We start from the raw sequence: 12,500 nt of genomic DNA, 5'->3' as shown, positions 1-12,500 counted from the left end.
AGAGACCTGTATTCAAATGAACAGTGTACAGTGTGTTTAGAGCAGCTGAAATTGGGCAGCAAGAGACATTTTCAGGCCAACTACCCCTATCCCCTCCTCCATACACCCATATCCATACACCCACGTCCACACACACACACACACACACACACACACACACACACACACACACACACACACACTCCTGTCCTTCACTAAGCAGGCCTCTGACGCAGGTGGCGAGGTGGAGCATTTCTGGTGCTCTGACCTTTCAAGGTGATTGATGAATGTTCCGGATCTCTGATGGGTTATCGTATGTGTAAATCCCTCCCTCTGAATTCTCAGCACAGCGCACAGCGCACACACACACACACACACACACTCTCTCTCAACTCTTGGGCAAAGCCAGCCTATTAATCGCTCCCTGCATGGGGCTGTACCTTTCACATTTTCTGAGGCCAGAAGCCTTCAAGGCCTCTCTCTCTCTCTCGCTCGGCAGGAGCTTGGCCAAGGTGTCTATTAAAACCGCCCCGGCTGATGTCCATTTTGGCAGCAAGCGTCCACTAATTATGGGTCAGGGAGGCCTCACAGTCGCCTGCGTTTGCTATCGACACACCGCAGGGGCACGGGAGCTCACGGTCATCTCGGTTTCAGCATCCAGAATATCGGCAAAGACGGCAGTGGTGATTTCAGTTGCCCACACGCCAACTGTGCCCGCTCATCATCACCCCTCTTCTGCCCCCGTGCCCACACCGGAGAATGCCGTCTCCGAATGCCACTGGTGTTGTGTTAGTGGGACCCCGAGTCTAACGTTGTGGCGCCCCGAGTCTAACGTTGTGGCGCCCCGAGTCTAATGTTGTATCCAATAAAGAGGCCCACTCAGGCACTACTGTGCTGACTCCCGTCCTTCATTAGAGTCAATGAGCTTGTGTTAGCATTTCATACTTTTACTCCGTCGCTCCTCTTTCTTCTTTTGTTACGTTGTCTTCCTCTGTCTGTCTGTTTCTCTCTCTTTCTCTCTCTCTTTCTCTTTCTCTCTCTCTCCCTCTCTCTTTCTCTCTGTCTCTTTCTTCAGTTTTTTTTTCTCTGAGAATGTAGAGCACTCATGTGGAGAAGAGGCAAGCAAGCGGCTGAGGGATAATCTCTGAGCTCCCCAAGCACACACACACATACACACACACACACACACACACACACACACACACACACACACACACACACACACAGATGTACCTTCACACACACAGACAGACACGCACTCACGACTTACACACAGAACACACAAACATGCACACACACACACACACACACACACACACACACACACACACACATACACACACACACACACACACACACACACACACACACACACACACACACACACACACACACACACACACACACTGCCGCCACCACACACACACCACCACACTCAAACACGCACATACACACACACACACACACACACACACACACAGAGATGTAGACCCCCCCCACACACACACGCACACAAACACCACCACCACCACCTCTCTTCCAACCTCCTTCTGGCTGTGGTCTCCAGGAGCGTTTTGGCAGGCCTAGTCCCCCCCCCCCCCCCCCTCCATCCCCCTCCCCACCCCCTGTGCTTGGCTAGCCGTAGAGGGGAGGAGGCGTGCTGGGTTGGCGTGCTGGACGTGCTGGGCTGTGGGCAGGGCTAGCATTAGTGTCAGTGCTAGTATTAGCGGGGGCATCAGCGCTAGCGCTTGGCTAGGGCTCCCTGCCTCTGCCTCTGTGCGCCTCTGTGCGCCTCTGTGCTGTGTGCCGCTGGCCTGGAATGGCCCCGTGCAAACCTGAGCCGGGCCCACCCACACAGCATGACAAAGCATGGCAGCCAGGGAGAGACAGGCACGGAAGGAGGGAGGGAGAGAGAGAGAGGGAGGGAGGGAGGAGAAGAGAAGAGCAGGAGAGCAATTGAGGGTGAATAGAGAGACAGCCAATCAGAGGGGAAAGGAACAAAACTGGAGTGATGTGAAACCATAGAGCTAAAACAGATTAAGCCAAAAATAAAAAAGAATGAATAGGAATTTAAATATGCACAAATAAACACTCTCACGCACACACATACACACGCTCACACACACCACAAATGAAGACAGAAATACCCAAAGTTAACTCCAAAAACAATTTAGCAGAATATAGTCAAAAATTAAATAACCCATAAATCCAGACGCCATTTCTGTTTTTGGAATCGTAATTATCCCCAAATTACAACCTTACATAACAAACACTTTGCATATATGCTTGAAGGGTTTGCATGATCATATTTTTCTTTTCCTGATAAACAAACAAACTGAATTTTCCATGTCTGTTTGGTGGTTGGTCTGACAAACGAGTCTCGGAGGGACTTTCACCCCCCCCCCCCCCCCCGCCCGCGCCCCCCTCCCACTCTGAATCTCCCCATTACTGTCTAAATGTCCCTAAATCGGGGACATCCCTGCATCATCACAGAGCAGCCCTCCTGCTCCCCGCTCACCCCGGCAACAGGAGGCAGACGAGGGGCGAGGCTCTGCGAGAGCCGACCTCTGATTGGCCGCGGCGTTTTGAGTGATGGCTCTGCTTAAAAAGGTGTTCCCGGCTGGTGGAACAGGTATAATGAGAGCGAGAGGCCCATTAGTTCAGTTCCACTGCGCTTCTCCTTTGGATCTCTGTGAGAGGCCATAGGTTCTGAACCCTGGGGGTTTCAGCTTCTATTTCTCCCTCCTGAGTTCTATCAGAACCACATGCTGCTGTCTGCATTCTGCGTGGTGAGAGTGGATGGTGAAAGGGCTGAACAATGTTGCTAATGTAACCAATGCACTACAGCCAACACAGTAGGAAAGAAGGCCCGTGGAAATGCTCTTGTGCTCTGTTCTCTTACAATGTTGCAGCGGACGTCAGTGCTGTGATACTGTGATAGATAGATAGATAGATAGATAGATAGATAGATAGATAGATAGATAGATACTTCCCCCAAGGGGAAATTCAAGGTGACACTTGGTGTGAATTTTAACCGCATCTTCTTCGCTTTGTTTAGACACAGCTCATTTGAATAATGTCCGGATGAAACACTAGGAGAGGGGTAGTGTAAGAGCCGGAGTTCCATATGTCTGGTTATGTTGTTCAGACATACGGGCCGTTTAAGATCCGCTTTACCTCCGGTTTTGCACATATGTCTGAAAGCAGCTATCCGGCTAATATAAAGTTTGCACAAGTATGGTAGCACGGTCGTTGTGTTGGCAGGAGTGACTGTATGTGTCATGAGCTACAGATGCACTTACAGGTTAATGTGTCCACTTTAGCCCACTATTCCATTCCATTCTCTCACTGCTGTGATAGGCAGTGTTGAACACAGTCTACAGGGAGCAGCAAGGAAGTTGAGCAGATCATTACGAGCCCCTGATACGGCTGGTGTGTGTGTGTGTGTGTGTGTGTGTGCGTGCATGCGTGCGTGCGTGTGTGCATGCGTATGTGTGTGTGTGTGTGTGTGTGTGTGTGTGTGTGTGTGTGTGTGTGTGTGTGTGTGTGTGTGTGTGTGTGTGTGTGTGTGTGTGTGCGTGTGTGTGCGTGTGTGTGTGTGTGTGTGTGTGTGTGTGTGTGTGTTTCATCATGTGATCGGAGGCCCGTGAGTGATGAGTTTGGGCCTCTTTTCAGACACACACACTTTTATAATTGTCCCTCCTGGGAGCTCATGAGTGCATCGCTTCAGCTGAGGGAGGGAAAAATTAAAAAATGGAAAAGTCATCTCGCATTTCTCTCTCACAATCCCAATCCCAATTTCCTCTCTCTCTCTCTCTCTCTCTCTCTCTGTATTTCTTATCACTATAAGTTCTATCTATACTTTAGTTTACATATGTATCCATGAGTCCTTCTTCACACACACACACACATGTACGTATACACACACCTACACACACACACACACACACTCTCTCTGCACCTTGTTATCTCCTTGCGATACTTCTCAAGTGGGCCTCGGTCTCTCTAACATCTTGCTTCTGTTTAAAAATGAGACAGCTGGTGTGTTGACGCCAGTATTATTACACCTCTCCCTGGAAAAAGACGAAACCTCGCTGACTTATCCGCGGCCAGCTGACAAACGCTGTCGTCCACGCGGCCGTCCCTCTAATCTCCGCTTGCTTTCGCCTCCAATGAAAACAAGAGGAAGTGAACTGTGTGTCACAACCGCCTCCAATGACAACAAGAGGAAGTGAACTATGTGCCACAGCCGCCTCGCGCCCGTTACTCGCCCCTTTGTTCTTCACACGGGGAGGAGATTGGAAATAACAAGCGGGTGTCGTCGTCGGCCATTACGCTCCCTGCAGTCTGACCCTGTCTGTCTGTCTGTTTGTGTATGTGTGTGTGTGTGTGCGCATGTGCGTTTGCATGTATGTGTGTGTGTGTGTGTGTGTGTGTGTGTGTGTGTGTGTGTGTGTGTGTGTGTGTGTGTGTGTGTGTGTGTGTGTACATGTGTATGTACGTGTGTGTTTGTGTAGGTGTGTGTGGTGATGGATCCCGTGGTATGGGGGAGGAGATTGGAAATAACAAGAGGGTGTCGGCGGCGGCCATTACGCTCCCTGCAGTCTGACCCCTGCGAGCGGAGAGGGCTTTGATCCAGCCGCCGCTCCCCATAAATGCCAGCGGAGATGTTAGCTAAAGCGCAGATAAGGCTCCGGCACGTCCAGGCCCGGGCTGTCTAAATAACACGCCGTCGGATTGGGGTCAGATGCGGCCGCGCGCGCCGTATTACGGGAGAGCGGACGGAGGCGGCGGGAAGAGTGAGACGCTCATCGGAGCGCCGGTGACACTGACCTCTCATCCTGTCCGGCCGTCTCCTTGTAGTCCTTAAGCAGCGCAGGAAGAGCCGGCTCGTCTGTATCCACCCCACCCCACCCCACTCCACTCCAGCTCACACCCAACTGGAGCTCTTGATGCTGTGGATGAAGTGCCCTGCTGAAGTGAAGTGTAGTTCATACAGACCAGTAAAGGCAGCAGTGCTGTCTTGTAGCTGGGCCTTGACCCCTGAGTAGTGGAGACATTCAGAGGGCCATCAATTAAAGATCTCTCTCTTCTCTCTCTCTCTCTCTCTCTCTCTCTCTCTCTCTCTCTCTCTCTCTTCCTCTATCACTCTCTCTATCTCTCTTCCTACATTATTTCTGTAAATTAGTGATTTTAATCCCACTCCTCATATCAGATCAGCCTGCGATGGTAAGAGGAAGGCATCACCATGAGGCTGGAGTTGGGATTGATACGGACTGAGCACAGCGTTCTGGAGCTCTGAGGCTGTGCAGGGCTACGTGTGCTGTTCACATGTGGGGTGATTGTGGAGGTTCTGAGGCTGTGCAGGGCTACGTGTGCTGTTCACGTGTGGGGTGATTGTGGAGGTTCTGAGGCTGTGCAGGGCTACGTGTGCTGTTCACGTGTGGGGTGATTGTGGAGGTTCTGAGGCTGTGCAGGGCTACGTGTGCTGTTCACGTGTGGGGTGATTGTGGAGGTTCTGAGGCTGTGCAGGGCTACGTGTGCTGTTCACGTGTGGGGTGATTGTGGAGGTTCTGAGGCTGTGCAGGGCTACGTGTGCTGTTCACGTGTGGGGTGATTGTGGAGGTTCTGAGGCTGTGCAGGGCTACGTGTGCTGTTCACGTGTGGGGTGATTGTGGAGGTTCTGAGGCTGTGCAGGGCTACGTGTGCTGTTCACGTGTGGGGTGATTGACAGCAGGGCTGAAAGAAAAGGCTACGTGTGCTGTTCACATGTGGGGTGATTGACGGCAGGGCTGAAAGTAAAGGCTACAGTACGTGTGCTGTTCACATGTGGGGTGATTGACGGCAGGGCTATGTGTGCTGTTCACGTGTGGGGTGATTGACGGCAGGGCTATGTGTGCTGTTCACGTGTGGGGTGATTGACAGCAGGGCTGAAAGAAAAGGCTACGTGTGCTGTTCACATGTGGGGTGATTGACGGCAGGGCTGAAAGTAAAGGCTACAGTACGTGTGCTGTTCACATGTGGGGTGATTGACGGCAGGGCTATGTGTGCTGTTCACGTGTGGGGTGATTGACGGCAGGGCTATGTGTGCTGTTCACGTGTGGGGTGATTGACGGCAGGGCTGAAAGTAAAGGCTTTATCTGCACATAACTCTGCTGAGCGCCTGATGAATAGTTGATGAAGTGTGCGGGGGCAGCGCAGCCGACCAGTGCGGTGGACGCTTCTGGCGGCCACTGGGTTGGGCTGAGGAGGTGTGGGGTGGGGAGGGGGGCAGGTTGGGTTGGGGTGACCCAGACAGCAGCCCACCTCCACCCCCCACTCCCCCCATGTAAAAATAGGAGCCATTAACATTTAACAGGGACTCAGAATGATGAAGCACAAATCAGCCTGGCCTTCGGGACACACCGCCTCGGAGAATAGTAATGCTGCTGGAGTTGGACATGGGAAAACCACACACACACACACACACACACACACACACACACACACATACGTGCATGCACACACACACACACACACACACACACACACACACACACACACACACGCACACACACACACATACGTACACACACAGATGTGCATCGTCAGACGTATAAATAGATATCGCACGCTCAATTACACACACACATACATTATGCAGTCTCCTCCACACGCCCACACGTTGTGCAGTTCCCATACACTCGTGTGCTCTCTTCAAAGGTCATAATCATGTTCCAGCTGATTTACACTCAACGCTGGCACATGCTAATTTGTATGCATGAGTTGCGTACAGTGTGATATGTAAACACGGTCACACGTGAAGTCCCACGCAGACAAACACAACGCATAAAGCGCGGCTCCCGTTTTACGAGACGGCTGATGGCGGCGTCCGGTTCCTGGCGTCCGGCGTGTGGCTCCGTGGGGCGGGTGGGCGGCCGCTTGGGCGGAGGGCGCGGGCAGCTCAGGGTTAGCGGTGGCGAGGGGGCCGGTGGATTTCCCGTTAGCCGGTGTTAAATGAACTCTAACGCGGTGGAGTATACTGCCGCATGACTAAGCTCGCGCTCGCTCGCTCGTCTGCCTTGCCGTAGGCTTGCCCTCGGCCTGCCTGGGCCACCACTGCCAACCAGACAGTTCATTAAGAACATTAAAACGCCACCCTTAATCACTACCAATATGTGTGTGTGTGTTTGTGTGTGTGTGTGTGTGTGTGTGTGGGCGATGTGTTGTAGGGACAGACACAAGTATGTGTGTGCAGTGCTTACATAACAGTGATTAAAGATTGATGATGCTTATTTCAAATATGGCTGTAAATATGGTGAATAGTGAATCTATCCGTGTTTTTTGTTGGTGAGTCAGTGTGTGTGTATGTGTGTGTGTGTGTGTGTGTGTGTGTGTCTGTGTGTGTGCGTGTTTGTGTGTGTGTGTAGCTGTGTGTGGTGCCATGGGTGGGTATGTGTGTGTGTGTGTGTGTGTGTGTGTGCATGTGTGTGCATGCACAAGGCTCACTAAGTGCTTACCAAGTCTGTCCACAAAACCCAGGCTGTTTGCATTCCGTGCCGCACGTGAGGGCACTTGCCCCCAACAAGCACCCCCTCCCCTCCCCTCCCCCCGCTTTGGCTCGTTCCCTGAAATTAATTAGTCCGCCAGTGAATTCATTAATGCCTCATAATCGACATTACATGGCGGCAGAGCCTTAATGGCGGCCATTTTAGCTCGACCCTCATCAGTCCAGCTAATGACATTTTCGCGGCGCGACGCCGACAGGAAGGGCACCCGACTTACTCGCCGTGCCGCTGACCCCGGGTCGGGCGCTCTGTGAGCCTGGCGAAGGGCACGGTGCTCTCTCACGTCCCGCTCCTCCGTGCCCTCCGGCTCCCCCCCCCCATACTCCTCTCTCCCCCCGCGCTCCCCACGCGCCAGGCTCCGAGAGCGGACTCGCCTGGCTCTCTGGAAGCCTCCGAGCTGGTGGTGGTGGTAGTGATGGGAAGAGCACAGGCTGGTCCTCGTCCTCGTCCTCGTCCACACAGGGTGGCGGGGGGGTGGGTGGGTGGGGGGGTATGTGTGGAGGCTCCCGGAGCATACAAGGACCCCGCGCTCTCCCTCTGATCCACCAACATGTTGAGGAGTTGGGCTGGTGTCAGGTGCACTCAGAGAAGCCCTGCATCACCACCACAGCCCACTTCCCTCCCAGTCTCCCCGGATGAGATCAAAGCCGAGGACGAGGCCGGTTGGGTCTGCTGGCGTTTTAATAAAAGGGAGAGAGAAGGAAACATGGCACGGGAGAGAGAGCAACAACAAAGACGCGCTCGCGTGCTTTTTTATTTCCCGATTCCATTTCATATATCTCTGGAGTGGAAGACAACACAGTTAATCTGTACACTTCAGAGGGCACGATGCCTGAATTCTGCATCTTGCTCCACAGTCGGGGCAGAAAATGGGATCAATTGCCTGGGAGAACAAGACAGTGATAAAATGTACATTTTCTCTCTGCTTTACTGCGCTTTAGATAACGGCGCGTATCAACTGCACATAGAAATGTAAATGAAAAACACCCAAGTATGAATTATAAATGTTCTACTCCAGAGAATGAGCGGGGAACGAGAACCGTGACAAACACGGCACACGTGTCAAAAAGGAGTGTGTGTGTGTGTGTGTGTGTGTGTGTGTGTGTGTGTGAGAGGGGGGGGGGATCATCAAAGACATGTGAAAGCAAACATATAAAGCCCAAGGAACTCACCCAGCACATAAATATCCATAGATCTCAGCCCTGAGCTGCTCTGTGGCTCCAGCACCATCAAGATGCACGCAGCCCTGCAGGCGTCATGAGTCCCAGCTGGGCCTCCAAGGTTGTCACAGGGAGCAGGCAACGCTCATTTCCCCCCCACTGCAGCAGCCCTCCTCCGGAGAGGCCAGGGGAACAACACCCAGGGCCAGCGATTCATACGGAAGATACAGGGATCAAGGACCAGGTGAAGAGGGGGAGGTGGGAAAAACTCACATCCAGAACTACATCACTACAGAGAGAGAGAGAGAGAGGGAGAGAGAGAGAGGAGAGAGAGAGAAAGAGAGAGAGAGGGGAAGAGAGGGAGGAAAAGAGGGAGTTGAGGGGTGAGGGAGAGGTGCCAGTTTGTGGAGCTGTTAAGGGCCTGTGTGATGCAGTGTTGAAAAGCCAGTAAACAACAAAACAAAACAGTAAGGCTGCACCATACGATGCTGGTAATTCACAATGAAATGTGTGTGGGGAGATGGATGTGTGTGTATGTGTGTGTGTGTGTGTGTGTGTGTGTGTGTGTGTGTGTGTGTGTGTGAGAGTGTGAGTGTGAGTTCCAAGTAGTCTCCCAGGAGCACTTTTCTTATGGATATTTATTTTGACAATGAAAACACATCAACAGGCTTATTACGATGCGTTTTCATCCACAGAATCATCTCTTAATTTGCTCTCTGTGACAGCCCTACTGGAACACACAGTATGCCCTGCTCTCTCTCTCTCTTTCTCTCTCTCTCTCTCTCCCTCTCTCTCTCTCTCTCTCTCTCTCTCTCTCTCCCTCCCTCTCTCTCCAGCCTCTCCTGCATTCACCACAGACAGCTAGTTTCCCCCCAGATGCAAGCTGGCTGTGAGGCAGGGTCATTACACGCATCCACTGAAGCTGTGTCTGAATGCTAAGATGCAGTGACTTGAGCGCCTGCAGATTAGGTCAAACAAGTGTCCTGCCACTGATAGTCCCTTTACAAGTTGATTTGTTGTGCACAGGAACGCACATGTCGCAGGACAATGCGATGAGTGTGTGGGCATGATTTTGAACCCTGGTAGGGAACAGAGACACAATAAATGTGTGAGTTTGTATATGTGTGTATATGCGTGTGTCTGTGTATGTGTTTGTGTGTGTGTTTGTGTGTGTGTGTGTGTGTGTGTGTGTGTGTGTGTGTGTGTGTGTGTGTGTGTGTGTGTGTGTGTGCGTGTGTGTGTGTGTGTGTGTGTTTGTCTTTGTGTGTGTGTGTTTGTTTGTGAGATTCTGTGTGTGGTGTTGTTATTTGTACGTTTAAGACTGACCTGTCAGCAGTGTCCTCAGATTCCCCATGCCAGGTGAGTGTTGCCATGTCAGTGTAAAGAGCCTTGGGTCCAGACGCGTGCTTTTGCCCACATTTGGTGCTAGATGTTTGGGCTGGAGGTGACGGATGCCACAGGAGCAGGCGGTTGTAGGTGGAGAGGGTGAGGGGAGGACACACTGGCAATACAGGGGAGAGAGAGAGAGAGAGATAGATGAGAGAGAGAGAGAGAGAGAGAGAGAGAGAGAGAGATGAGATAGAGGAGGGATGTCGCTCCATGCCAGAGCGTAATGAGAGAGGGAGAAAGATAGAGAGACACAGAGAGTAGGGCTGGGGAAAAAAGAGAGACATTTAGAGTGAGAGAGAGAGGAAAAAGAAATTTAGAGTGTGAGAGAGGAAAGAGAGAAAGAGAGAGAGGAGCAGATTAATTCCCCTGCTGCACAGGCAGAGGATGGATGGAGGGATAGAGTGTGTGTGAGAGTGAGAGAAGGAGAGAGAGAGAGAGAGAGAGGCGGAGGGGATGAGCGGAGAGTTTAAATGACTCACCTAGCAGGACAATCACAAGAAGTCTGACAGGCAAAGTACGCAGAGAGAGGAGGGGAACGGATGATGTGTGAGTGCACAAGATTGCAGGAGAAACTGGGCAAAAGGTGACTCTGGAGAGGGAATAAGAGTAGAAGGAGGAAGAGGAGAGATGAAGAAGGCGCAGGAGAGTGAGTGTAAGAGAGAGAGAGAGAGAGAGAGAGAGAGAGAGAGAGAGAGAGAGAGAGAGAGAGAGAGAGAGAGAGAGAGAAATGGATGGTGAAAAGTAAGATAACAGCAGGAAGATGGGAATGGGAGTTAGGAGAGATAGAGTGATGTGCTTTTCAGGGAAGTCGTGTTGTCAGAGGAGTGTTTGGTTGTGTGTTTGTTTGTGTGTGCGTGTGTGTGTGTGAGAGAGTGCTTGTGTGTGCAGGTATGAAGGTTTGGTTTTGTGAAAGTGTTGCTGTGTGAGATCATTGTGTCAGTCCTCGGTTGTGTGTGTGTGTGTGTGTGTGTGTGTGTGTGTGTGTGTGTGTGTGTGTGTGTGTGTGTGTGTGTGTGTGTGTGTGTGTGTGTGTGTGTGTGTGTGTGTGTGAGTGATGGTAGTGGGTAGTGACTTTACTCTGATGTGTGTGTGTGTGTGTGTGTGTGTGTTTTCTCTGTTTACCCAGTGCACTATGGCCACATGGCAGGCTGGCTAGTCGAGGCCAGAGCACTGAGGGGGTGAGATGTGCTCTGACCCTCTGATCAATAATCTATTAGCCTCAAAACCTGCTGCTGCAAAACCACCTGCTGTGTGTGTGTGTGTGTGTGTGTGTGTGTGTGTGTGTGTGTGTGTGTGTGTGTGTGTGTGTGTGTGTGTGTGTGTGTGTGTGTGTGTGTGTGTGTGTGTGTGTGTGTGTCTGTGTGTCTGTGGTGTTGTGTTTATGTCCAGCTGTATCCCATGATGTAACAGGTATTTTTCAGTCCTGAAAACTCCATGGCAACAGCAAGTCTACTCACCAGCTGCAACACATACAAATGAGGGTGGCCAGGGCTGAAACTTAATTTTAGTCTGCACTCTTGTGTGCATGCTGGAAACAGCTTGTATCTCTACCCTCTCTGCCTTCGATTTATACCATACAGTATTAGTTATAATGTTGGAGTAACTCAGGAGAGGTTGCCAACAAGTACGAATTCAATAGAGGGATATGAGGCTAATATGAAGTCTGACATTATTAAACAGCTAACAATGTTATGCTAATATAAGATGAGCTAGTTAGCTTGCTTATCTTGTAAGCTGCAGATATGTTCTCAGGAACTATTTTCAAAAATGATTTGGAAAACCTCACCCCTGTAAGTCAGTCAGGATTGGATACCATTCACAGTCAGGCAACAACAGTAGTCCACATAAGGACACACGTCAACGATGAACTAGCCCTCTTTCTAAAGTGACCAAGTGCAATTTCTGAAGTGACCAATTTGGTCAGGTCCAGGATGCAATGACGCTGGAAAGGGTTATCGTCCTGCATTCTCCCTCAGAGAACTGAGGTTGTATTCCTAACCTCACACAGAGCCCTCTGGAGCCACAGACAGGCAGACTATATAGCCCAGCTTTCTGACCACCATTCATGCTCTAGGCATAAAGGTGGCACATTTGGCCACTCCATTGTGGCTGGACTCTTGAGGTCTGTGTGTTGGACTCTATTGTCCTCTTGCTCTCAATATGAAAGGTCACCAACTGGGACCCAGGGACATTTATTCAGTCCTTTCAAAAGAACTCACCCTGTGCCATTCAACATGTCACGCTGACAGACAAGCTCTTTTCCCTGGTAAGAGCGTTGTGTGTAAGCATGAGACCAAGCGGACATTTGGAAATGAAACCTCTGTCCGTTCTGGAAACCAAAGTCTTTTCACTCTGATTCAGTGGCTCACAAAGCAGGAAGAGGAGTGTTGTTTACCTTGATAGTGTGGGTAATTGTGTGCTTGAG

At 51.1% G+C, this 12,500-nt stretch overlaps 1 protein-coding gene across 1 annotated transcript in view; it reads left to right on the top strand.

Annotated features, from left to right (window-relative positions):
- The window catches only part of LOC134101737 (zeta-sarcoglycan), a 235,791-nt gene that overhangs the window by 160,665 nt on the left and 62,626 nt on the right, over positions 1-12,500 (top strand). The gene's annotated exons all lie outside the window — the stretch shown is intronic.

This window comes from Sardina pilchardus, chromosome 2, assembly GCF_963854185.1.
Source record: "Sardina pilchardus chromosome 2, fSarPil1.1, whole genome shotgun sequence".
Lineage (NCBI taxonomy): Eukaryota > Metazoa > Chordata > Actinopteri > Clupeiformes > Clupeidae > Sardina > Sardina pilchardus.
Note: the sequence above shows the minus strand (reverse complement) of the source record. Positions and strands in the feature narration are given on the sequence as shown.